The following is a 26,833-nucleotide window of genomic DNA, read 5'->3' on the forward strand; positions in this document are numbered from 1 at the left end:
TGACAATGGTGCCTGAAACTTCATTAGCAATTGTAATTTCGCCCTGGTCTTGTGGTCCTGTGGTCCTGTGATCTCGTGATCTCGTGATCTCGCCCTGCCTCCACTTGCCTTGTGATATTCTATTACCTTGTAAAGTACTTGATGTCTGTGACCCACACGTATTCGCACACTCCCTCCCCTTTTGAAACTCCCTAATAAAAACTTGCTGGTTTCTGTGGCTTGTGGGGCATCACGGAACCTACCGACAAGTGATGTCTCCCCCAGACGCCCAGCTTTAAAATTTCTCTCTTTTGTACTCTGTCCCTTTATTTCTCAAGCTGGCCGACGCTTAAGGAAAATAGAAAAGAACCTATGCGAATATCGGGGCAGATTCCCCGATAACTTCTGTTCCTTTATTAATGTGAATTATAGACAGCCATCAGTCTTCTATTCATTTTTGTCATTTTGTGTTAATTTCATTGTTCCCTTTAAAAGATAGCTAGCTGGTGAAAATTACAAGTATACACATTGTATTGAAATACAGGTATATTTTATGGTGATAACAATTATTTCACAATTTTCTTGATGAAAACAATATGGTGGACATTTTAAACTATTTAAAACAAGTTTAGTTTATTGAAACTAGTAAGTTCAGTAGGCTATACGCACAGTACAGATAAATATAAAGCATAACATATGATACAGAGGATAGGAAAATGGGACCTAGGAAACCAATTTTTGAATCTCACGATGCAAAGAATATTACTGAACATTTTGAGTAATACTTCCTGAAGAAAAAGGATTCGTAACAGTAGAAATACTCAGTTGGCTAACGTTTTGTTTTATTCCAAATAAATGACTTTTTAAAATTTAATTTTCATTTAACAGTATTTGTGGAGCTTTCTGCTAGGAATGGTGTTGAGTGCTAGAATTTTGTATAATTAAATGTATATTTAATTCAGTTTTGGAGTCAAGAACAATAACGCATCTCAAATTTTTTTCTTTTTTAAGGAATTGCATTTTGTGAAAAAAGAACAAGAATTTTCTGCAAGGATCATATCTAAGTGCACTTTTTGCTGATACTTCATTTCTAGTAAGACATTTTTTCTTTTCTGTGTTAAGTAAATACAATGGAAATGTATTTTAAAAATCAGGCTGTTCTTGTGAGATTGAATGGCAGTTATTTTAGAGGTTTTCTTGGGAGTGAGGGGGCGCTTAATTTAGACCAGTTAAGGAAATTTGTAAAATTCAGTTGAAATGCGTAATATTGTGTAGTGGCAGTTTCTCTTATATTTTGTCTGACGCTGCTGAAATCACCTCATATTTTTTCATCTTTCACACTTCTTCCATATTCTCGATCAGTTAACCTCTATTTGAAGAAAGAAGAAAAAAAAATTAGGTAGTTGGTAGTTACTGAGACAGTTAATAGGATGAAGGGAGAGTTGGGGGACATGAGTTACATGAGCTGAGGAAAGATTTTCAAGTGAAAGATGACATGGACAAGTCTAGCCATATCTCATGAAGCGTGGGAAAGGTCAAATAGAAAAAGCAAATTTTAGGAGATCTTTTAAAAATGTGGACATTTTTAATGACTTTGAATTTACTGCCTTAATGGGTTCATATTTACAAAGCTCAGGAGGGGATTATTTTGATTAAAAAAATTACATTGGCCTAGGTTAACATTCACAGTATCTCAGTAAGATGTGTAGTCCTCTAAAGTTTTCAGATGTGTAGTCCTGAAAAGTTTTCATGAGTGAAACCTTACCTGAATTCTACCTTCTACTTAAAATGGAAAAGAAGTGAATTATATTAATGCTAGAATATTTTAAAATAAGTAATTTTGAAAAATGTTAGGGGATATTCTTCAGTGTGTTATAATAAGTTAACATTAGCATTTTAAATACTAGATATCATTGAGCCAGGCTGATGATTATGTCAGTAAAGATCTTGGAAAAGGTATCTTAAAAATTTTTATTTTGCCCATTTCAGGAATACTTTTGCTACTTAACATAGGTCTAAATTTTTTTTCTTGAATAATTAAATAGTAGAAGTCACATTTTACAAACTTACAAAAATGAGTTCTTTGTTAAAGTATGATATTCTGACATCAGTTTCATATGGCTATATATTTTTCTTGTTATAACTTGACTGAAGAACAGCCCATTTAATGATTGATAATCTTTAGTTTAGGAGACTAGGAGAAAAAGGCCTGTTTATCCAACTGATGCAAAGTACCTTCAGTTTAAAACTTGTGTATGTGTAGGTGGGATGGGAATAGTAGAGTTTAATTCTCATTTTAAAATATAAACCTTGGTTAGTCTTCTGTAAATCTGTTTCTTTTTCTCATCATTGCAGTTGGCCCTCTCTACCCATAGGTTCCTCATCTGTGGATCAACCAACTGTGGATTAAAAAATACCCTATACTTCGAAACAATAAAAAATAATATACCAATAGAAAATTTTACATTGTATTAGATATTATAAATATTCTAGAGATGATTCAAAGTATAGGAGGATTTGTGTAGGTTGTATGCAAATACCGCACCATTTTTATATAAGAGACTTGAGTGTCTTAGGATTTTGGTATCCATGGGGGATTCTGGAACCAATTTCCCACTCCACAGATACTAAGCAAGGATTTTACTTAGATTTCTCACCTGTTTGTTTTGTTCATTAACTGCTGGAAACAGTGATATGAGCTAAAGCACTCATGCACTTAGCTGAGAACTCTGTACTTTCTCTGAACCTCAGTAATGGCTGTGGGTATAACTTCAGATGTTATATTTTGAGTCATGTTTAAATTTTAGGGAATTCTCTATGCTGCTTCCTCTACTAGTCTCTAAGGATGTAGACAGTGTCTTATCCTTCATGACTGGCCTTCTATGGTTCTATGGGTTGTGCCTGAGTTAATAACTACTTACTTAGGAGTTACTCTTGAGTATTTAGATTGGAAATGCCCTTTCTTTTTGAATAGATTTGTATGTTAACTGGTGAAGCTCAGATTAGAGATTTTCTTTACAATTCTGCTGCAGTAGAAATTGGAGGTTTGTCATAGGGATTAGACAGAATTTCTCCTGGCTTTCCTTCATGTCTTGGAACTCCTTTGGACTACTACATTGAGGTCAGTGATCCATTTTGAATTAATTTTTGTATATGGTGTGAGGTAAGGGTTGAAGTTTATTTCTTTGAATATAGATATCATACTGTTCCAGCAGTTTTTTTTGAAAACATTATATTTTCCCCTGTTGAATTATCATGGCACCATTGTTGAAAATTAATTGGCCATTATGTGTGGGTCTGTTTCAGGACTCTGTTCTGTTGATCTATATATCCTTATGACAGTGCTTCGCTGTCTTGATTACTGAAGCTTTATAGTAAATCTTAAAATGTGGTAATGTAAATCCTCTAAGTTTGTTCTTCTGTTTCAAAGTTGTTTCTTCTATTCTGGATCCTTTTTATTTCTTTCTATGTAGTTTAGAATCAGCTTTTTAATTTCTACAAAAAAAGCCTAACAGGATCTTGATTAGGAATGTTTTTACCCTAGAGATCAATTTGGGAGAATTTACCTCTTAAGGATATTGAATCTTATTAATGCGTGAGCTTGGTACCTCTATTCATTTAAGTCATCTTTACTTTTTCTCAGCAGTGTCTTGTAGCTTTCAGTGCAATGGTCTGACACATAGTTTGTTAAATTCATCTCTAATTATTTTAATTTTGTTATTATAAATGGGAATTTAAAAGAATATCAGTTTCCAATTGATTGATGCTGGTTTACAGAGATAGAATTGATTTTTATTTTTTATTTATTTATTTTTTTGAGATGGAGTCTCGCTCTGTCACCCAGGCTGGAGTGCAGTGGCACGATCTTGGCTCGCTGCAAGCTCCGCCTCCCGGGTTCACGCCATTCTCCTGCCTCACTCAGCCTCTCCGAGTAGCTGGGACTACAGGCGCCCACCACCACGCCCGGCTAATTTTTTTTTTTGTATTTTTAGTAGAGATGGGGTTTCACCGTGGTCTCGATCTCCTGACCTCGTGATCCGCCCGCCTCGGCCTCCCAAAGTGCTGAGATTACAAGCGTGAGCCACCGTGCCCGGCCTAGAATTGATTTTTATATAAAACTTTATAATTTGTAATATTGTTAAATATTAGTGGTAGTGGCTTTTTTGTAGATTTATTCAAATCGTCTGTGTAGGTAATTATCCTCTCTGTGAATAAAGACTATCTTATTTCCTCCATTTAAATTTATGCACCTTTTATTACTTTTGCTTGCTTTATTACACTGGTTAGTAGTCCCAGTGCAATGTTGAATAGAAGTGGTGAGAACTAACATCCTTGCCTTGCTTCTGATCTTAGGTGGAAAACTTTTGAGTTTTTCACCAGATCTTGGTAAGAGTTTTTTTTTTTTTTCCTTTTCATGAGTAGATGTTGAATTTTGGCCAAATGTTTTTTCTGCATCTATTGATATGGTCACCTACCTCCCCTCCTGTTTGTCTGTGCATATGGTCAGTTACATTGATTGATTTTAAATATTGAACCAACCATTCATGTATTCTTAGGACAGTTGTCACTTGGTCATGATGTGTTATACTTTTTGTATATTGCTGGATTCACTTGCTAAAATTGCGTTGACTGTTTTAAAAAGTCTACATGCATGGAAGGCATTGGATTGTAGTTTTTGTCTTTGTGTGTGTGTGTGTGTGTGTGTGTGTGTGTGTGTGTCAGGGTAATGCTGGTCTCAGAATGAGTTAAAATTTCTTGTTCTTGAAGAATTTGCATAGAATTGGTGTTATTTCTTCTTTAGGTGTTTGGTAGAATTCACCAATGAAGACCTCTGGACCTGGAGGTTCTTTGTGGAAAGGTTTTAAACTGTTACCGGCGGTGAATCTGCATGGGTCTACGGCAACCTCAGTTCTTGCCTTCTCAGAAGAAAGAATTCGACTGAGGGGTATAAGGCAGGAGAGACCGAGGCAAGTTTTAGAGCAGGAGTGAAAGTTTATTAAAAAGCTTTAGAGCAGAAATGAAAGGAAGTAAAGAACACTTGGAAGAGGGCCAAGTGGGCAGCTTGAGAGATCAGTGCGTGGTTTGACCTTTGACTCAGGGTTTTAAATGTTGGCATACTTCTGGGGTCTTGTGTCCCTTCTGCCTTGATTCTTCCCTTGGGGTGGGCTGTCTGCATTCTCAGCGGCCTAGCACTTGGGAGGGGAGCCTGTGCAGTGTGTTTACTGAAGTCGTATGTATGCTTCCTTGAGGTATTCTTCCCTTACCAGTCCAATGTCCCTAGGAAGTCATATACCAGTTAAACGCCACCGTTTTGCCTCTCAATGCACATGCTGGAGCCCATACATCCAACTCATGAGATGTTATAGGGAAGTGGCTGATCACCAGCTTCAGGTGTTTCCTATCTGTTGGGAGACTGCCTTTCACTGGCTTGGGCCATGACCAATTATCATTTTAGAGAGACAGTTTAACAACTGCCTGACCATCACCTGGTGGTTGCCTGACATTCCTGGTGTGTGTGTGTGTGTGTGTGTGTGTGCCTGGTGTGTGTGTGTAGGGGTGGGGAGCTTTTCCTGCCCTGCTCATGTCTGACTAGCTACCTACTGTAACAAAACTATGAATTTGGTTTCCTTAAATGATACAGGGCGATTTGGATTTATGTTGATTCTTATTAAATAAGCTTTAGTTGTTTGTTTTTCAAGGAATTTGTCTATTTTATGTAAGTTGCCTAATTTATTGGCACAAAGTTGTATTTTAGAATCCCTATTCTTTTACATTTGAAGGATCTGTAGTGATATCCCCTCTTCTGTTGCTATTTGGAAACTTCCTTCTTTTTCTAAAAGAGTATTTAATCTTTTAATTTTCCTTTGTTTGCATCCTACAAAGTTAGTAATGTTGTGTGTTCATTTACATGGAGTTCAGAGTATTTTAAAATTTCCATTGTGTTTTTTTTCCTTGACCCACATCATTTTCAAATATTTGGTTAATTTTGCAGATTTCTTTCTCTTACAGGTTTCTAATTTAATTCTACTGTTGTCCAAGAACATACTTTGTGTGATGTAAGTTCTTGTCAACTTGTTGAGATTTATTATAAGGCACAGTTGTGGTGGTCTGTGTTCGTAAAATTTTTTTTTTCCCCCAAGGACAGTCTCACTCTGTTACCGAGGCTGGAGTGCAGTGGCGTGATCTTGCCTCACTACAACCTCCACCTCCTGGGTACAAGCAGTCCTCTGACCTCAGCCTCCTGATTAGCTGGGACTGTAGGCACACAGCCATCACACCTGGCTGATTTTGTGTGTGTGTGTGTGTGTGTTTTTGGTAGAGACGGCGTTTTGCCATGTTGGCCAGGCTGGTCTCGAACTGCTGACCTCAAGTGATCTGTCTGCCTTGGCCTCCCAAAGTGCTGGGATTACAGGTGTGAGCCACCATGCCCAGCCAGTGTTAGTAAATGTTTTGTGTGTACTTAAGAAGAATGTGTTGAGTGGAGTTTTCTAAAAATGTTAACTAGGTCAGATTGGTTGATAGTATTCTTTAAGACTTCTGTGTCCCTTTTGATTTTCTGTTTGTTTCAATAATTTCTGAGAGAGGAGTGTTCAATATTCAACTTTAATTGTGGATTTGTTTATTTTTCCTTTTACTGGTTCATGTATTTGGAGGCTCTGTTATTAGGTGTATGCGTAATAAGGATTTTTATGTTTTCTTGATGAATTAGGTCTTTGTCACTGTTAAATTTAGTGAAATAGTTTGTGAAATAGTTTGCATAGTTTCTGACAAAAAGTCTGCTGCTGTTACCTTTTGTTCCCAGTATGTAAGTTTTCTATTTTCTTTGGCTACTCTTAAGACTTTATTACTGGGTTTTAGTCATTTGATTATGATGGGCCTTGTATGGTTTTCTTTGCAATAATGCTGCCTAGATTTTTTAGTTTATTGTTTAAAACCAAATTTGGAAATGTTTGGCCACTATTTCTTCAAATATCCCACTTACTCCAGGTTTTTGTTTTTGTTTCCCCTGTAATTTTAGTTATATATTTGAAATATTGTCTCTTGGCACTGATACTGCTTTTGTTTTTCATTTCTTTCTGTCTGTGCTTTATTGGTTGGTTGATAGTACCATGCCTTCAAGTTCACTGATCTTTTCTTCTGCATTGAATAATCCCATCCAGGGTGTTTTTAATTTCTGAAAATCATTTTTCATCTCTGGAAGTTTTATTTCTTCCATTAATCTCTTCATGTTCTTATTTTTCTTTACCTTCTGTAACATACTAAGTTTATTTATAATCTTTTTTTAACGCCCTTGTCAGTTCCGTTAACTTTATCATTTTTGGATCTCTTCATGTTGATTGACTTTTATTATGTGGGCCACATTTTTTTGCCTCTTCTCATTCCCTGTAATGTTTGGATGCTGGATATTGTGGTTTGACATTGTTGGGCGAAGGGTTGTTTTTTTTTTTTGTATCTTCTATACAGTGTTGGACTTTGTTTTTGTACATATATAAGTTAGTATCAGCTGAATCTTTTTGTTTAAGCTTGTCAGTGTTGATCCAGAGAAGCCTTTTTCGTGGGGTTAATTTACTGCCCATTAAGGTTATAGCCTTTTGAGGGCTATACTCCATGCTCTTCTGAGATTATTCTCAATTCAAAGTAATCCCAATCAATATTCCAAAATTTTGTTAGTTTGTCTGTTTTTGTTGGAGACAGAGTCTTGCTCTGTCGTCCATCCTGGAGTACAGTGGTGTGATCTCTGCTCACTGCAACCTCCACCTCCCAGGTTCAAGCTGTTCTCTTGCCTCATCCTCCCAAGCAGTTGGGACTACAGTCACGCATCACCACACCCAGCTATTTTTTTTGTATTTTTAGTACAGACGGGGTTTTGCCATGCTGGCCAGGCTGGTCTTGAACTCCTGGCCTCAAGTGATCTGGCTGCCTCAGTCTCCCAAAGTGCTGGAATTATAGGTGTGAGCTGCTATGTCCTGCCTCTCTTCCACTTTTAAAGATGTGTTCACTTTGAGCCAACCCAGATAATCCAAATTAATTTACCTATTTTAAGGACAAATGATTACCAACTTTAATTCCATCTGCAACCTTAATTCTCCTTTTCCATGTAATGTAACATATTCACAGGTTCTGGCAATTTTAGGATGTGGTTGTCTTTCCTGCGTAATTATTTCGCCTATCACAACTTCCAAAGTTGAACTATATTGTGCAAGGTGGACATCCAAGCTACCAACAATGTTGAAAGCTTAGATTTGTTCAACACATTTACAGACATTACATTCTTCTTTATGCCTGAAAGGTAAACCTTGTACATAAAGCATGAACAAGTAAATTGGTATGCTTTTTTATAGGATTCTTGGCTCAGGGCCTAAGGAGCTTTACAGTACGTTTTAGATTTTAGATTTAAAAAAAAAGGCGGGGGGGCTGGGTGCAGTGGCTCGTGTCTGTAATGCCAGCACCTTGGAAGGCCAAAGGTTGGTGGATCACCTGAGCCTAGGAGTTCAAGACCAGCTTGGGCAATGCAGCAAAACCCTGTCTCTACAAAAAATACAAAATTAGCCAGGCATGGTGGCACATGCCTGTAGTCGCAGCCACTCAGCAGGCTGAGGCAGGAGGATCACTTGAGCCCAGGAGGCAGAGGTTGCAGTGAGCCGAGATCATGCCCTGGGTTGGATTTTAAGGGAAATTTTGTGGCCCAAGAATAGCTAAAGTAGTCTTGAAAGAAGATCAAAGTGGAATAACTTTCTCTATTAAAAACTTACCTAAATCTACAGTCATTGATTTCATGAAATAAAGCCACAAGGATAAAGAAAAGAAATTAAATGCCTGGAAAAGGGTTCACATGTACACGGACACTTGCTTTATGACAAAACGCACACTTTAGAGTAGTAGGGAAAGAATTATTCAAAAAATCGTCCTGGAACAAGTGATAATCTATATGGAAAGAAATAACTTACATTCCATACCATATGCAAACATCAATTTAAGAATGATTTGTATATTTCAACATGAAAGACAAAACTGAAACTTGTTGGAAGCTAATATAGATGAACAGGTTCATGCTCTTTGGCCAAGAAAATATTTCTTAAAAAAAATCAAAAGGGCAAATATTAAAAAATTGATAATTTTGACTACCTTAAAATTAAGAAATTTTGTTCTTGCAAAGTCACCATTAAGAAAAGAGAGGCAAGTCAGAGTGGAGAAGATATTTGCAGTACCTTTAACAGACAAAAGACATGTATCAGAATATTCAAAGCGCTTCTACAAATCAATGTGACAGAGACAATCCAATAGAAAAATGGGCAAGAGACATGAAAAATACTTCACAAAAGAAATTCAGATATTTAAGAAACGTGGAAAAAAAGTGCTTAACCTTATTAATAATCTGGGAAATGCGAATTAAAACTAGGCTCCACCATATGCCCACTAGAATGGCTGAAATTTTAAAAAGGGATTTATAGTACAAGTTTTTGAGAGGATGTTAAGTTATGGGAACTCAGCCACTTTGAGAAACATCTTGACATTTACATACACTGTGACCCATTAATTTCTTTTCATGGTTATACACTTTAGAATACATGTACATGTGTGTGGAGAGATGTATTAAGGAACGTTGGTAGCTGTTTGTAATAGCCTCACACTCAATATGATGTTCATCATAGTTGGCTACATAAAGAAAATCATGATACATTCATACAGTGGAGTACTTTACAGCTGTAAAAATGGAAGAACTATAGCTATGGATAAATATCACAAGATGTTTCTCAAATGAAGCCAGAAATCACACATTATGTGTGATTCCACTGATATAAAGTAAAAACAAAACATGCAAAAATAAAGCAGGTAAAATAAGCTATGATGTTGAGGGATCTGTGCTTATGCCATGAAACGGAAAATGAATAACAACAAAAGAAAGAGAGTTGCTACCACAATAATCAGGAAAATAGTTGGCTCCTAAGTGTGGTGGGGGAGGGATTTAATGATGGTGGAATAGTGGGTGATTTTAGGGGTGCTCATATTCTCTTAGATCTGAATTGTGACTTGAGTTCGTAATCAGTCCTTGAATTGTGAATTTTTGTTTTATGTATTTTTACATCTCTGATGTATACTCAAAATCATATTTGACTGAATAAATATTGATAAGGTTAGACTTAGAGCAGCATTTATACACAGGTTTGATTCAGATGAGATGAGGTTAAAAGGTTTTAATATATTTGATATTTGAATCATAATGTAGAGAACCGAGATTATTTCTGGTAATGATAATTCATCTTTTTGTATGATTTAATTATTTGTAAAACATTTTTCCCCCAGTAGTTATGACATCCTGAGAAGTATCTGAGATAGGCATAAGTATCTGCATTTTACAATTGAGGGAGCATTAATTTTGAGAGTGAGTTGGTGGTGGTAGAGGATTAGAACCTCGTTTTCATTTCTATGCCTTGCCTTGCTGTATCCTTTATTTCTCTTTTGTGTCCTATGTGAAGACAGGACATTGTTCTTTATGTAGGTGTAATTAATCTGAGAATGAAAGAGCGTGGATGGAGGGGCTCTCCTCTTAACAGGGCAGTTTACAAAGTCTCCTTTCTAATGATTTTCATAATATTATGCTTATCTCTAAGGAGTTCAAGGTACCCTGTGATTATATCGTCAACTCTTATAATTTGCTGTAGGAGTTTTGAGCCATAGTCTTGCTGTGCTTTGTAGAAATGAATTGAGGTAGTAGAAGACATGAATCACTGAAAATCAAATTATAATTCATTGATATATTTGATATTTTATAGACTGGTCGTCCAGATAAAAATTTTGAAGTTAGTAGTTTGGATGATTTACCATGATCAACTAATGGTTTATGTAGTTTTAAAATAATCATATGTCCTGTTTAAGGAAGCCCAACTTAAAAAAACTTTGAACTTCTTCGGCAGTTAAATGAAGGGAGTGATTATTGACATTACCAAAAAAAAAAATTACTTACAGCTTTAATCAAATTTAGTTAATTTCACTGTGAATGTAAGGTACTTGCACTATATTTGCTATTCATTGTATAAAACGTGTTGCATATTTCACTAATAGGAATAGGCTGTAAACAGTTTACCCTTAAGCTTCTTTTATTTTTCAACATTCAGCTTTGAATGTCTCTAATCTAAAAACACTGTGTGGAAGCATACAAAAATATATAACTTGTTATTAATCAGATAAATCCAAATTAAAATAGAAAGATGCCATCTTTTAAACCATGTTTCAGATTTTTAGATGATTTCTCCCCTCCTCCCATCCTGTTTTTGTTTTGGTGTATTGACTATTTTACCTAAAACATAAGAAGTAAACACATGATAAAAAATGATATTTTGGGTGAGTGTGGTGGCTCATGCCTGTAATGTCAGCATTTTGGGAGGCCAAGATGGGTGGATCACCTGAGGTCAGGAGTTCAAGACCCAGCCTGGCCAACATGGTGAAACCCTGTCTCTACTAAAAATACAAAAAGTTAGCTGGGCGTGATGGCAGGTGTCTGTAATCCCAGCTACTTGGGAGGCTGAGGCAGAGGAATCACTTGAACCCGAGATGTGGAGGTTGCAGTGAGTTGAGATCGTGCCATTGGACTCCAGCCTGGGTAATAAGAGTGAAACTCCATCTCAAAAAAAAAAAAAAAAAAAAAAAGGTGCTATTTTGTTGTTTGGATTTTAGGCAAAGTTACCAATATTCAGTATATCAGTTGTCTTAACTTTTCTAACAAGTAGATAGTTTAGAGGTGTCATAGCTAGACCACAGCTAGTCTTTGCAAAGTTGGAAAAGGCCCCTCTGATTTTAAGTAAATAGTGGCTTCTGCTAGGGTGAAGGTGTTAGACAGTGGAAGACAAGTTGGCTTTCAGACCCCACCTGCTCACTCTTGGCCCCAGGCCCATGTGCATGGCACGACATTGTTCGTAATGGCTTTGGGTCATAGTGATTTCTTGCTCTCTTCTAGTTAGTAAGGGATTATTTTTCTCAATGCTGTGTATATTTTTGTACATTTATTGATCTTATTTCTTGAATCAGATGTTAGTATTTTTGAATTTTACCTAAAAATGTATAATAACCTAATTTAATTCAGAACTTCATAAAATTAGTGTGAGTATTTGTAGGGTATGTTCTGCCTTTATGAAAGTTACATAAAGCCAAACTGCACTTTCAAGTAATGACCATAAGTCTATGAGCTTTATATTCAAAGTACAGTTTATGTTTTTGTTACCGAATCATTTCTTTATAGCTGTGATTGTGTTCATACGACATAATGTTGTATTTTAAAAACATATGATAATATAGCATGTACAATTCAGACTCAAATGGAATACCTTAGTCATTTTCCAGAAAACAATAGCTTATGATAGTCTCAGGCTAATTTAGAATTTGAATTTTGCCTGGATTTAATTGTAAACATTAATTAAAACGTCTTAGTTTAGTGGGAACAAAGAAAAATTATCTTATATTAAAAGTAATTAGAAGATAATTCCATAAGGGTAAAGAATCTGCCATTGTGAGGGCCGGGTGCAGTGGCTCACGCTTGTAATCCCAGCACCTTGGGAGGCCGAGGCAGGCGGATCACGAGGTCAGGAGATCGAGACCATGGTGAAACCCCGTCTCTACTAAAAATACAAAAAAAAATTAGCCGGGCGTGGTGGCGGGCGCCTGTAGTCCTAGCTACTCGGAGAGGCTGAGGCAGGAGAATGGCGTGAACCTGGGAGGCGGAGCTTGCGGTGAGCCGAGATTGCGCCACTGACTGCACTCCAGCCTGGGCGACAGAGCGAGACTCCGTCTCAAAAAAAAAAAAAAAATCTGCCATTGTGTTACAAATTATAGGATAATTCTCCTCAAGCTTGACAAAGAGAGTATACAGTATGAGTGGGTTTTTATTTATATATTTTATAAGAAAATATATGGCATCATTTTTGTGTGTGGAATGTAATTGCCTTGTCTCATATTAAAATTGGGATTAAAACTAATTGGCATTTCTTGATTCTGGTTTTTCACGATCTTTTAGCAAAGTAGACAGCCACTTGGGTTTCTTACTTAGATCAATTTTTTTTCGTTCTAGTAGATACTATTTAGAGGACCCAGGGTATCATATTTAAATACAGTAAAAATTTTAAATTAACCATCTTTTATATTACTGGAAGTGTTTGAAATCAAGAATCGTATAGAGCACTGGCAGTGAACAATCCAAAAATGAAATTATGAAAATTATATTTATAGTATTATCAAAATAATACAGTTCTTAGGAATAAATTTCACAAAAGACACAGCACCTGTACACTGAAAACTACAAAGTGTCATTGACAGAAATTAAAGAAGACCTAAATAAATGCAAAAACGTACCATCTTTATTGATTGGCAGATTTAATCTTGTTAAGATTACAGTCACCAAATTAATCAACATATTTAACACAATTCCTATCAAAGTCCAGCTGGTCTCCCTCCCCCCACCCCAGAAATTGACAAACTGATCCTAAAATTCATACGGAAATTGAAGATACCTAGAATGCCAAAACAATCTTTAAAAAGGATAAAGTTGGAGGCCTCCCACTTTTGAATTTGAGAATTTACTACAAAGCTACTGTAACCTAGACAGTATGTTACTGGCATAAGGATAAACAGATCAATGGGACAGAATTAAGAGTCTAGAAATAGACCCATGCATTTATGGCCAATTGATTTTTTTTAATTAATTTTTTTTTTTTTTTTTTACAATGATGCCAAGACAGTTCAATGGAGGGAAATAGCCTTTTTAACAAATGGTGTTCAGACCCCTAACACTATATACAAGAATTGGCTCAAAGTGGATCAAATACTTAATGTAAGAGCCAAAACTATACAGGCTAAGTCTTCATGATCCTGAATTTGGCAATGGTTTCTTAGAAATAACATCAGAAGTAGAAATAACCAAAGAGGAAATAGGTAAATTGGACTTCAGCAAAATTAAAAACATTTTGCTTCTAGGGACACTCAAGAAAATGAGGCCGGGTGCGTTGACTCATGCCTATAATCCCAGCACTTTGGGAGGCCGAGGTGGGTGGATCACTTGAGGTCAGGAGTTCGAGACCAACTTGGCCAACATGGTGAAACCCCATCCCTACTAAAAATACAGAAATTAGCTAGGCGTGGTGGCAGGGACTTGTAATCCCAGCTACTCAGCAGGCTGAGACAGGAGCGTCACTTGAATCTGGGAGGTGGAGGTTGCAGTGAGCTGAGAATGTGCCACTGGACTCCAGCCTGGGTGACAGACGAGACTCTGTCTCAAAAACAAAACAAAACAAAACTTGATGAGTGGGAGAAAGTATTTACAGATCATATATTTGTAAGCATTAGTATCCAGAATATATGAACTCTTACATCTCAACAATGAAAAGACAGTAACCCAACTTCAAAGAGGATTTCCTGTGAAGAAGATAAATAAATGACCAATAGGCACATGAAAAGATGCTTAATGTTATAGTTGTTAGGGAAATGCGGAATTAAAACCACAACATAAAACCACAGCAAGATACCACTTCACACCCACCATGATGGCATAATAAAAAAAAGACAGAAAATAAGTGTTGGAGAGAATGTGGAGAAATTAGTATCCTCATACTTTGCTGGTGGGAATGTGAAATGCTTCAGACTCCCTAGAGAGTAGTCTGGCAGTTCCTCCAAAAGTTAAATGTTGTTACCATATGACCCAGCAATTCTGCTCCTAGCAATGTATCTGGTAGAATTGAAAGTATATGTCCGCACAAAAACTTGTGCACCATTATTCATAGGGGCATTATTCATAATAGTCAAAGTGGAATCGACTCAGATGTCCATCATCTGATGAATGGGTAAATGAAATGTGGTGTATCCATACAGTACAATATTATTCAGCCAAAAAAGGATGAAGTACTGATTAATGTTATAACCCAGATGAACCTTGAAAACATGTTAAGTGAGAGAAGCCAGACACAGAAAGCTACAGATTGTATAATTGTGTATTTCCAGAATAGGCAAATTCCATAGAGACAGAAAGTAGATTAGTATTTGCTGGGGACTAGGGAGAGGAAGGAATGGGGAATGCCTGCTAATGAGTATCAAATTTCTTTTTGGGATGATAAAAATGTTCTATAATTAGATAGTGGTAATAGTTGCACTGCTTTGTGAATACGATTTTTAAAAACTGGGCCAGGCGTGGTGGCTCACGCCTGTAATCCCAGCACGTTGGGAGGCCAAGATGGGTGGATCACGAGGTCAGGAGATCGAGACTATCCTGGCTAACAGGGTGAACCCCTGTTTCTACTAAAAAATACAAAAAAAATTAGCTGGGCATGGTGGCGGGCGCCTGTAGTCCCAGCTACTCGGGAGGCTGAGGCAGGAGAATGGCATGAACCCGGGAGGCAGAGCTTGCAGTGAGCCGAGATCACACCGCTCACTCCAGCCTGGATGACAGAGTGAGACTCCGTCTCAGAAAAACAAACAAACAAAACACTGAATTATTCACTTTTAAAAGGTGAGTTTTATGGTATATGAATACCATTCACACACCATATTTAAACTCAATTTAAAAATCATATAGAATTGAAGACATCTTCCTGAACAACACAGTGAGACCCCATTTCTTCAAAAAACTTTTTTTAAAAATTAGCAGAGTCAGAGGTGGAGGAGAGGAGCTGAGATGAGAGGGTTCCTTGAGCCTAGGAGGTTGAACTATGATTGTGCTACTGCGTTCCAATCTGGGTAACTGAGTGGAAACCCTGTCTTTAAAAAATAAATAAAGGAAAACAGTGGTGTACTTCTAATAAACTGCTATCAAACCTGGATACTTTTGACAGTGAGGGGTCTTACTTAATAATTACACCTGTCTCAGGTAAACCAGAATGTATGTTCTCCCTACTTTGGTGTGTTGAAAGTATTTTTCCTTCAGAAATGTGAAGAATATAAAATTCTTCTCATATTCTTCTTTAGCAAGTGAAAAAACAAAAAGGAAAAGACCAAGAAAGCCATGTAATTCAAGGAAACGGGAGAGAGAGATTTCTCTATGGAAATGAAGGCCATAAATGTGTGTATAAATTGCAGTGCGTAGATATAATGCAATCAGGACTTGATTCATTTGTATGATTTTGCTACTTCACTCTTGCACATAGCCAATCAGTGTTTGAATAACGAGTGTAACATTGTAATATAATAAAACAGAGGCTGTGAACTAAAGACGTACATCATCATCATCTGTGGAGCTTTTAAAAAGTACTCTTGCTTGCATATTAGTCTCAATTATGATTTGATAGTTTTATTGTGGGGCTAGGGCAAGTTTGTGCATGCAGAGTATATGTTTTAGGTCCTCAGTTGAATCTGGTATCCTTTTAAATTGAGAACCACTGCATTAGATCAGTGAGTTTTATTGATCCATTTATTGAACTATTTAGTTATTATTGTTTTATGCAACAATAGTAAACGGCAGTAGGAACTGAGAGAACCTCAATCTAAACAATACACACTTTAACAGTCCCCCCACCCACCCCTCCTAGGGCCATCCCTGTGGGTAATCTAGCAATTGTGATTCCTCTAAGTCTTTAATAATTGAGATTGAGAGGAGTCATTTATTTCTCTTTTTTTAAAGGTACCTTGAAGCAGGAGTAGTAGTGGGAAGTAAGAAGTTCAAATTCCTTTGCAAATGCTTGAAACTACAGTATATCCGTGGAAGGCAGGGAAAGGTTATCAGCGTTGATATACAGAGCAGGAGGGATTGGGAAATGGAGACCTTTGAGGAGGTCAGAACTCTTAAGTTAGCTGATAACTGCTCAAGGCATTTGTATTTTGACAGCCTGTTGTAGCATCAGATAAATTGCCTTTTAACGGGGAACGTATTGCAATGTAGTGGTCCTTCCACGTGCTGTAGTTTCCCTTGTGCAGCCACACACAACTTAGTAGAAATTGTTTTAATATTCTACTACTAAAAAGTACCATAAACTCATGAAATTGGGGTTAGATGGCTCCTTGAAGGTTTTATCACATCAGTGACGTTTTTGACCACTATTTAAATAGTTCCAGTGGTGATAATATACTGTTACGGAAAAAGACATGATATTAGAGCCAGAATTTCAACTCTGCCTCCTAGTGTGACTTTGGGTGAGTACTGATTGTTTTTACTCGCAGTTGCTTCATTTAGAAAGTGGAACAGATGCCGTCTACCTCACAGGGTTATTGTTACTGTTACATGAGATAATATATATTAAGGTCTAACACAGCTACTGATAAATGTAGAAGATATTTAATAAATATTAAGTTACCTTTCCTTCTGCAATTCAGTGAAGATTTACTTCTTTTTTTTTTTGGAGATGAGGTCTCACTATGTTCAGGCTGGTCTTGAACTTCTGAGCTCAAGTGATCCCTCACCTCACCCTCCCAAAGTGCTAGGATTACAGGCGTGAGTCACCGCGCCAAGCCCAACAATAACTTATAACTCCAAAAAATTGGTTCTTAGAGAATGTCCAACAGCCTGGGCTTGTGAAATCTCATACTTTGACTTTTGCTTTCATTTGTTAAGCAACTATGGTAGCAGCTGAGGTTACAGGAGTAAATACAACAGACTTGATCTACTCCCTTGGTTACAGTTTGGTTGGGGGAAAAGAAATCAAACATTTAATTGTATAAGGAAGTACTTACAGTTGAGGTAAATGCCGTAAGAGAGAAGTACAGTCTGTTAGGAAAGTGCATGAGAAACCCTAACATAGTTTGGATGTTAGGAAACATGTCCTTGAGGGAATAACAGTAATACTGAGATACAAAGGATGGGGGGGACTGTCAGTGAGGAGAAGGGCTTGGGTAAGAGCTACTGAGAGAGCAAGGTGGGAGTGTGTATGAAAGCCCTGAAACAGGAGTGAGGAGCTTTCTAAGTACATAACAGCTTGTGTCAAGAAGCTTGCTGGGCAGGAGGAAGTGTGGCATGGAATGAGGAGTTCCATGAGTAGAGGAGTGACAGGGTAAGGCAGAGCCTTACGGGCCATGTTAAAGGCTTGGGCTTTTAAGAACAGTGATAAGTGACATGATTATATTGGCACGTTAAGAGGTTGCTGTAATGAAAGTGAGGAAATTGCATTGGAGGGAAATGAAAGTGCCTGCTGAGACCAGTTAGGGGGCTGTTGCAATGCTTAGGCTAAAGGTGAACAGTGGCTGGTACAGAAAAGGAACAGGCTTGGTGTGTTTGGTTTAAGAAAATGTTGGGTTTTGAGATACCTGTAGGGTATCTAAGTTGAGTAGTTGAGAATGTGCTTGGATATAGCCAGGTAGGCTAGTGATGTAGCTCTGGCTGAGGCCTTTGCAGTAGGCTGATAAGCTGAGTTTCTGGTATTTGTCTTTTATGCAGACTTAACAGCAACTTGAGTGCATGTGTTGTGAGTATTTTTATACTCATTATTTTACAGTTTTTAATATTAAGTAATGATTATCACTTTAGTAAGTAATGGTTATTGCATTATTTTACAGCTTTTAATATTAAGTAATGGTAATAATAATAGCCAACATTATCGAGCACATGTGCAGATTACTAGGCCAAATACTTTCTATGTGTTATCTCTTAATCTTTACAAGCTTATGAGCATTATTATTAGTCCAGTATTTTAAAGATTTGGCATCTGAAGCTTAGAGAAATTGAGTAACTTCCTCAAGGCAACACATGTAGTAAGTGGTGGAGCTGAGGTTTGAATCCAGGTGGGCATGCTGCAGAACCTGTCCTGTTAACCACTACCGTATGCCACTTCTCTGTGAAATTTGAACCAACCAACCAAAACAGAATGACTGAGAAACCATTGATTATTGAACTTTTATGGAAGACCTGTGTATGCTACACGTTGTACTATACGTGATTTGATACAGTCTCTTATTTACATCAACATTCACATGGCCTGTGAAATATGGTTTTTGCCTCATTTTAAAAATGAAGAAACTGTGGCTGAGCAAGTAAGTGACTTGGTCAAGATCACTAATAACTATTTAGTGGAACTTGGATTCAAAATGGACTCTTTTGTGTTACACTACTTAAAAATAAAAACTGTGTTGACTTAAAAATAAGAAAATTTCGCTGGGGAGCACAATTAGATTTAGTGGTTCCCATATATCAAGCCACAGTCAGACTAGTTCTTAAAAAAAATTAGATCTCAATGTTTAAAATTATAGACTGAACTTAGAGAACAAACAGCTGAGAAAATTGAAATACTTAAAAATAATAGGTATTTTACATGTATACAAAGTAAAGACTTTATTAAAATTATTTTAGAAAAGATAAAATGAGAAAATATTTTCTAGGAAATGTGTATCCATTTTATAATATCTGCGAATAGATTAGACAAAATTACAATATTGATGACTAGTTTTTTTTGTCAATAGTTAATTGTTAGCATTTGTATAGGACTGCAGCTTGATCTTGCTGTATTCACTCTGTCCTTTAAAATTTCTTCTGTTTCTTCCTTAGTTTTGAGAAGACAAACGGAAATTAAGTCAATGAGGTAATATATTATAATGCATCTTAAATATTGGCTTCTTTTAGCATCAGAGTTAAGACTCATCTTACCAGTACTTTCTACTGCCTACTAAAAATTAATGAGAGGCAATTAAGCATAGTATTAACAGTGTAGCTCCTTTGGGATCTGGTTTTTGGAATACTCTGTTTTCAGTAAGCCCTTTGCAGAGAGATTTAGTCTTAGGTATATACTAAAATATATATATATATATATATATCACCTATCATGTGCCTTCCACCTTTTTACTGACAGTCGATGATGAGGGACATCTTTTGGGTACCAAATACCTGTAAAGTAATGTTATATTTGGTTTTCTTTCGGTCGATGGGTACACCATTGAGAGCTGTGGCCATGGGGCTTCTTATTACAGTATGAAAAAGCCTATCTCCTGATGCTAGCAGAACCTGTCTGAAACAGATAATTGGATTTTGATTGGTTGGCTGGATGTGAGAGAATTTTGAAGCAGTCTTATAAGGTGCTTTTGATTTTAGGAAGCCAAATCAACAAGCTACTCTTCCACTGTCTCCTGCCTTGTCTTTGTTACAGTCATTTATTTGTCTTTTTTCCTGTGGTTATGATCTCTGTATCTTACAAGAATTGCTTGCTCTTCTTTGAATGCTATCTTCTGTCACCCAGCACTGCTGTTCAGCAGTTTTTGAGGACTTACCTCACACATCATCTTTTCTTATAAAGACTGCCATACTGAGTTACCTATAGGATATCAGAAACAGTCAACTTCAGAACTGTGTGAGAAGTTTCATTTTTAAGGCCATATATGTGTTTGGTTTTTTTTTTTTTTGGTATGGTCTGTATTTATTTGTAAGGTATCTTTGCGTTCTATTTCTAGCTTTCTGTATCATCTGGCATTTTGACTTAGATGATTTTGGTCTTCTTGACACTTTAGATATGTTACTAGTACAGTTTTTATGGCTAGAATAGAAAATAAAAGATGAAATGACAGAGCAGAGAAAGACTATTTATGATTTGACATGAAAGTGACCTACCTAAAACATTTTTGAATGATCTATAATCTCCTTGTCCTTTTGGAAACAGATTATAATCAGCTCTTAAATTATCAGCATGTATGTATCAGGATACTTTCTGCTGCAAGCAACAGAGAGGCTAATCAAAACAGGAAAGATTTTATCATCTCATATAATGAGAAGTACAGTAGGGTGGTTCCAGGGTTGGTTAACTCCAGTCCCTCTTTCATCTTTCCTTTGTTGTTTTCATTTTCTTCTACTCTTTCATTCTAAATTTTTTTTGTTAAATTGCCCGTAACTATTAGCGTAGTCTCTAAGCAGTGTGTGGTTGACATAAACTGTGTTTCTGCCTGTGGGGAGAAGAAGCAGTAGTCATAGGCTTCTTTGCTCTGAATTGTTTCTAATGATTCTAGTGTATTTTCTGTTTCATCTTTTATTCTCATAGTTGAACCCAAAGGAATATGAATTGTTGCCTAGATACCTAACAGTGTTTATTTGTAAATTACATGTAAACATTTAATGAAACGAACTTTAAAAAAGCACAGAAAATCAGTATTTCTCTCTGTAGTCAGAAGCCCCACAGACAATAAAGCATCCTGTCAGTAAATCCATTGCACTTACTGTGATGTCCCTTGAGTTGTAAAACATACTAATCTTTGCTTAGCAGAAATTATAATCTTCAATTAATATTACATATTACATTTTTAGAAGTGCTTTATAGATATTAGAACCATGGAATGTTAGAGCTATGTTACCCTAAGAAGGATCGAGAATCACTTGTGTAGTATTTTGGTTGGAACAATCCTAAACTGAGGAATATTCTGTATAATGACTGGCTTATATTCTTGAAAATGTCAGTGTCACGAAAGAGAAAGGCCAAGAAACTGCTCTAGATTACAGGAGACTAAAGAGACTGACAACTAAATGTGATATATGATGCCGAATTGATCCTGTTGCTGAAGAGGGTAAAAAACGCCCTAAAAGGCCGGGCGCGGTGGCTCACGCCTGTAATCCCAGCACTTTGGGAGGCCGAGGCAGGTGGATCACGAGGTCAGGAGATCGAGACCATCCTGGCTAACACGGTGAAACCCCGTCTCTACTAAAAATACAAAAAATTAGCCGGGCGTGGTGGCGGGCGCCTGTAGTCCCAGCTACTGAGGAGGCTGACGCAGAAGAATGGTGTGAACCCGGGAGGTGGAGCCTGAAGTGAGCCGAGATTGCGCCACTGCACTCCAGCCTGGGCGACAGCGAGACTCTGTCTTAAAAAAAAAAAAAAGCCCTAAAGAACGTTACTGGGATAAGTTACAAAATTGCAGTTATGGCCTGCGCTTTAAAGTAATGCAGCAATGTTATATTTTTTGAATTTGATAACTGTGCTGTGGTTATCTTTATATTAGAGAATATTCTTCTTAGGAAATTTCGACTTTAAATATTGAGGTGTAAAGGGCGTGATATTTGCAACTTACCCACAAGCGGTTCAGAATAATACATTTATTTATCTATGTTTATATAGATGTGTAGTACATATATGCATGAACATATCCATGAGAGTGAGAAGAGAGAGAATGAAAGTTAATGAAAAATGTTAAAAACTGGTGAATCTAGGTAATAGGCACGCATTCTCTATACTGTTCTTGTAACTTTTCACTAAGTTTGAAATTATTTTTAAAATACAAAGTTAAAGTTTAAAAGTTGTAAGTTAAAAAGTAAAATAAAAAGTTTTTGTAAATGGTTGCACATACGAGTATACTTGCTAAAGACAAGCTTTATATTTTAAGGCATGTGTGAAATTTAAATTGTGAAAGAATAGGTATACTGGATCTAGGAAGATCTGCATTCCAAATATGAGCAAGTAGGAGGTGGCAGCACTTGAAGCTTGAAAGATTGTAATACCTCTGGCATGGCCATTGAGGATGGAAGGGGGAAGAGGGAAAGAACCAGGCTGTGAGAGCGGTGGTGGGTTTCTTTATGTCGCTAGGGTTTGCAGTCAACACTCCTTTGGCAGCAGTGAGATGAGGATTTCTGTGGTAGGGCTGGGCAAGTAGCAGCCAGACTCCTTACCTTGGGGAGAGCCCTGGATCTACGGTCCCTGGGCAAGGCTGGTGCATTGCGCCTCAGACTAGCTGCTTCGAAAACCGAGGCAGGGCTTCAGCTTCCCACCCCCTCATGAAGGCAGCAGAATACAGCGGTTGGAGTGCTCTTCTGGAGTAACACAGACCTGAGTTGTCTTGGCTCCAGTATTTAGCATCTGCGACCTTGGCGGGGTGATATTTACTGCCTAGGCTTCAGTTATTTTTCAGATTTAAAATGGGAATAATAATAATGCCTGTCTTACAAAGAGGTTGTAAGAATTTAAAAAGTTATGTGTAAAGTGTATTGCTGTTGTTACTATGCAGCAGGGCCCTAGAAAACCTTTATTTCTCCATTCAGCCAACTGATTACTCATTTTGTTTTCAGATCATAAATATTAACATCATAAATGTTAATGTGTTCTATACCATGATTGAAAATGTGTGTGTTAGTATTGCAGTAATACTGTCTTTTGGACCCCTTTCCTCAAAATATTTGCAATTGTATGGTACTTTATTCTGGTCTCATGTGGTACGTATAATGCATGTAATTGGATTTTCCTGTTATAAAAAGTCACTTTTACTTAGAAATTGTCAGGTACCAAAGGTTATACAACTAGTTTAGGGACAGGTTTGGGTCTGGGATCCAGGTTTTCTCACTTGGCTTGCAGTAAACCTCAGTCAGGTTGTGAAGAAAGAGTAACTGGAAATTGCACAAGATAGTAAAGTAGAAGCAACATTTCAGTAATGTTTAAAGTTAATCCTTGAATGTTTTCTGGCATTCAGGATTTTTTTCTTCTTAATTTTAAAAGCATCCATTAGTTCTTGTTTTGTAGTAACTTCTTTTCTTACCACAACAATGGTGTGTATTTTAGAAAAAACGAAACTAATTTTTTAAATTGCCTTTAAGTTATTATTTTAAATAACTTGAGTATATGCTGCTAGTCTTTTATCTGTGAACACAATATCTACAGAATTTTTTTCTTTGACTTTTATTTTTGGTTCGGGGTATGTGTGTATGTTTGTTACATGAGTAAATTGCGTGTCACTGGGGTTTTGTGTGTGAATATTCATGTCACCCAAATAATCAGCACAGTAGGTGATAGTTTTTCAGTCTTCACCCACCTCTTATGCTCCTCCCTCTAGTAGTCTCCAGTGTTTGTTGTTCTCAACTTTGTGTCTGTATACACTCAGTGTTTAGCTCTCACTTATAAATGAGAACATGTGGTATTTGGTTTTCTGTTCCTGTGTTAATTCACTTAGGATGATGACTTCCAGCTGCCTCCATGTTGCTGCAAAGGACATGATTTTGTTCTTTTTATGACTGTGTAGTGTTTCATGGTGTATATGCATCACATTTTCTTTATCCATTCTACTGTTGATGGATATCTAGGTTGATTCTGTGTCTTTGCTATCGTGAATAGTGTTATGATAAAACGTACATGTGTCTTTTTGGTAGATTAGTTGATTTTCCTTTGGGTATATACCCAATAATGGAATTGCTGGGTCAAATGGTAGTTCTGTTTTAAGTTCTTTGAGAAGTCTCCAAACTGCTTTCCACAGTGGCTAAACTAATTTACATTCTCACCAACAATGTGTAAATATTCCCCTTTCTGTGTAACCTCACAAACATCTTTTTTTTTTTGGGAGACTGAGTCTCACTGTATCCCCCAGGCTGAAGTGCAGTGGTGTGATCTCGGTTCACTGCAACCTCCGCCTCCAGGTTCAGGTGATTCTCATACCTCAGCCTCCCGAGTAGCTGGGATTACAGGTGCCTGCCACCATGCACGGCTGATGTTTATATTTTTAGTAGAGATGGAGTTTCACCATGTTGGCCAGGCTGGTCTCGAACTCCAGACCTCAGGTAATCTACCCTCCTCGGCCTCCCAAAGCGCTGGGATTACAGGCGTGAGCCACTGCACCCGGCCAACCTTACCAATGTCTATCTACAGAATATTTAAAAATAAAACTAGAATTACATTTTTCCTACCCACAACAATACATTGTGAACATTTATTGTACAGTGTTCAGCCTTTTTAATGGTTACAGTATTGTATGGACAGGCCACCTCTGTAGGCTTCTATATTATTCCCCTGCCATGTATTCACTCTTTTGATTGTGTTGGGATGAACATCCTTATTTGTATATTTTTCTCATTATTTTTTTCCTTAGACTAATTTCTTGAAAGTAGAATGGATTTTTCAGGGGAAGCTGAAATTCATTTATTTTTGAAATATTAAGTTTTTAAACGTTGCCCAAACTGTTTAAAAACTTGACATCTACAGGATGATTTGGGAGCCATTCATTTGCAACAGCAGTGTTTCTGTTCCTTGGGGCTGAGTTTGCTGTTTCCATTTTACATTTTGTCCCTTTAATATTGTCTATATGCCCAAGACTCCCAGTGCTTATTTTTAGCCCTGATGTATGAGTCTTACGTCTAGTTTGCTATTTGACATTTTCACTTGTCCATGACTATCTCAAGTTTAGTATGTCCAAAATTAAATCCTTAAGTTCCACTCTTTTAAAAAAATAATAGATCCTTAAAGATTTTTTGATAGAGATGCCTGTTTATTTCTTAAAAGAGTTCAGTTGTTGATTGTACATAATCATTTTTATTCCAAAAATCATTTGCTAGTTTAAAAAAGTTTTTAATGTGTAGTTGATTGGCCAGAGTCATCAAAATGGGGTGTTCTGATGAACTCAATGATTGGTGTTAATAAGGACTCAGTTTAAAAAGTAAAGTTTACCCCCTGTTTAAAGTCCATGCTCTTAAAATATTTATTTACTTAAGCAACAGGTTTCTTTAAAATGGTAAACAAAATTGAGTTTAAAAGACTGTGAACATTTGTGATCAGTATTAGTACTAAACTGGTCTGAATATGAGTGCTAGATTCTATGATATCTTTTAAATTAAGACAGTAGAGCCCATATTGGGAATGTTTTTAAAAATCTGGTTCCTGATTTTTTAAAAACATGACAGATTTTTTTCAGTTACCTGAGTATTCAGTTTAAAGTAATTTTTTCCTGCATTCCTGTTGCCTGAATAACAGATATAGGACTTGGGATTTAATTAGAGAGATTCTTTTTTCCCTCCTAGGAAAAGATAATATTAGTTTATGTGAGAAATGCCCATCTGTTTTCTAAAGGTAGATTTTAAATGTTGCCATTTTGAGTAAAACTCCTTTAGCTTTACCATATTGAAAAAATCAGTACTTGCATGATTTAAAAAGTTAGTGGTTAGCTTGAATTAATAAAATCTGACTCCTGGAATTATTTGAAAGATAGATGCATTTTTTTCAGTATTTGAATATTTTGAAATTGTATGTAAATTTTTTGAAATTGTTTGAAATTTGTAAAACATACTTAACATAGAATTTACTGCTTTAACCCTTTTAAATTATATAGGTTAATGGCATTAAATACATACACATTGCTGTACAGCCATCACCACCGTCCTTCTTTAGGACGTTTTCTTTTTTGAGACGGAGTCTCGCTCTGTTGCCCAGGCTGGAGTGCAGTGGTGTGATCTCGGCTCACTGCAAGCTCCGCCTCCCGGGTTCACACCATTCTCCTGCCTCAGCCTCCTTAGTAGCTGGGACTACAGGCGCCGCCACCACGCCCGGCTAATTTTTTTTTGTATTTTTAGTGGAGACGGGATTTCACCATGTTAGCCAGGATGGTCTCGATCTCCTGACCTCATGATCCACCCACCTTGGCCTCCCAGAGTGTTGGGATTACAGGCGTGAGCCACCGCGCCGGGCCAGGATGTTTTCATCTTCTCAAGCTGAAACTCTGTACTCATGACACAGTGACACCCTACTCTTGACCCTCCCTGCAACCCCTAGCAACTAACTACCATTCTACTTTATGTCTCTGAATTTGACTACTTTCGGTACTTCGTACCAATGGACTCATTGGTAGATTGGTCCTTTTGTGATTAGTTTATTTCCCTTACCTAATGTCTTCAAGGTTCATCTCTGTCGTAGCATGTGACAGGATTTCCTTCTTTTTTAATGCTGAATAATATTCCATTGTATTATGTACCACCTTTTGTTTCTTCTCCCACAGGTGGACATTCAGGTTGCTTCCACCTTTTGACTATTGTGAATAATGCTTCTATGAACATTGGTGTACAGATATCTGAGTTCCTGCTTTAAGTTTTTTTGATTATATGTCTAAAAGTGGAATTCTTGGATCAGATGGCAATTCTATATTTATTTTTCTGAGCAAACGCTGTACTGTTTTCCATAGCAGCTGTACTATTTTACATTCCCAAGAACAGTGCACAAGTGTTCCAGTTTTCCAC

At 37.0% G+C, this 26,833-nt stretch overlaps 1 protein-coding gene across 8 annotated transcripts in view; it reads left to right on the forward strand.

Annotated features, from left to right (window-relative positions):
* Positions 1-990: 990 nt before the first annotated feature.
* MEF2A (myocyte enhancer factor 2A) overlaps positions 991-26,833 on the forward strand; it is a 121,018-nt gene continuing 95,175 nt past the window's right edge. For 6 of the 8 annotated variants that reach the window (XM_030815078.1, XM_030815081.1, XM_030815079.1 and 3 more), the window contains exon 1: positions 991-1,072. The gene's annotated coding sequence lies outside the window, so the exon portion shown is untranslated. The remainder of the gene's footprint in view (positions 1,073-26,833) is intronic. The other 2 variants (XM_030815080.1, XM_030815083.1) reach the window with 1 other exon arrangement.

The sequence above is a fragment of the Nomascus leucogenys genome, chromosome 6 (genome assembly GCF_006542625.1).
Source record: "Nomascus leucogenys isolate Asia chromosome 6, Asia_NLE_v1, whole genome shotgun sequence".
In the NCBI taxonomy this organism is placed as follows: domain Eukaryota; kingdom Metazoa; phylum Chordata; class Mammalia; order Primates; family Hylobatidae; genus Nomascus; species Nomascus leucogenys.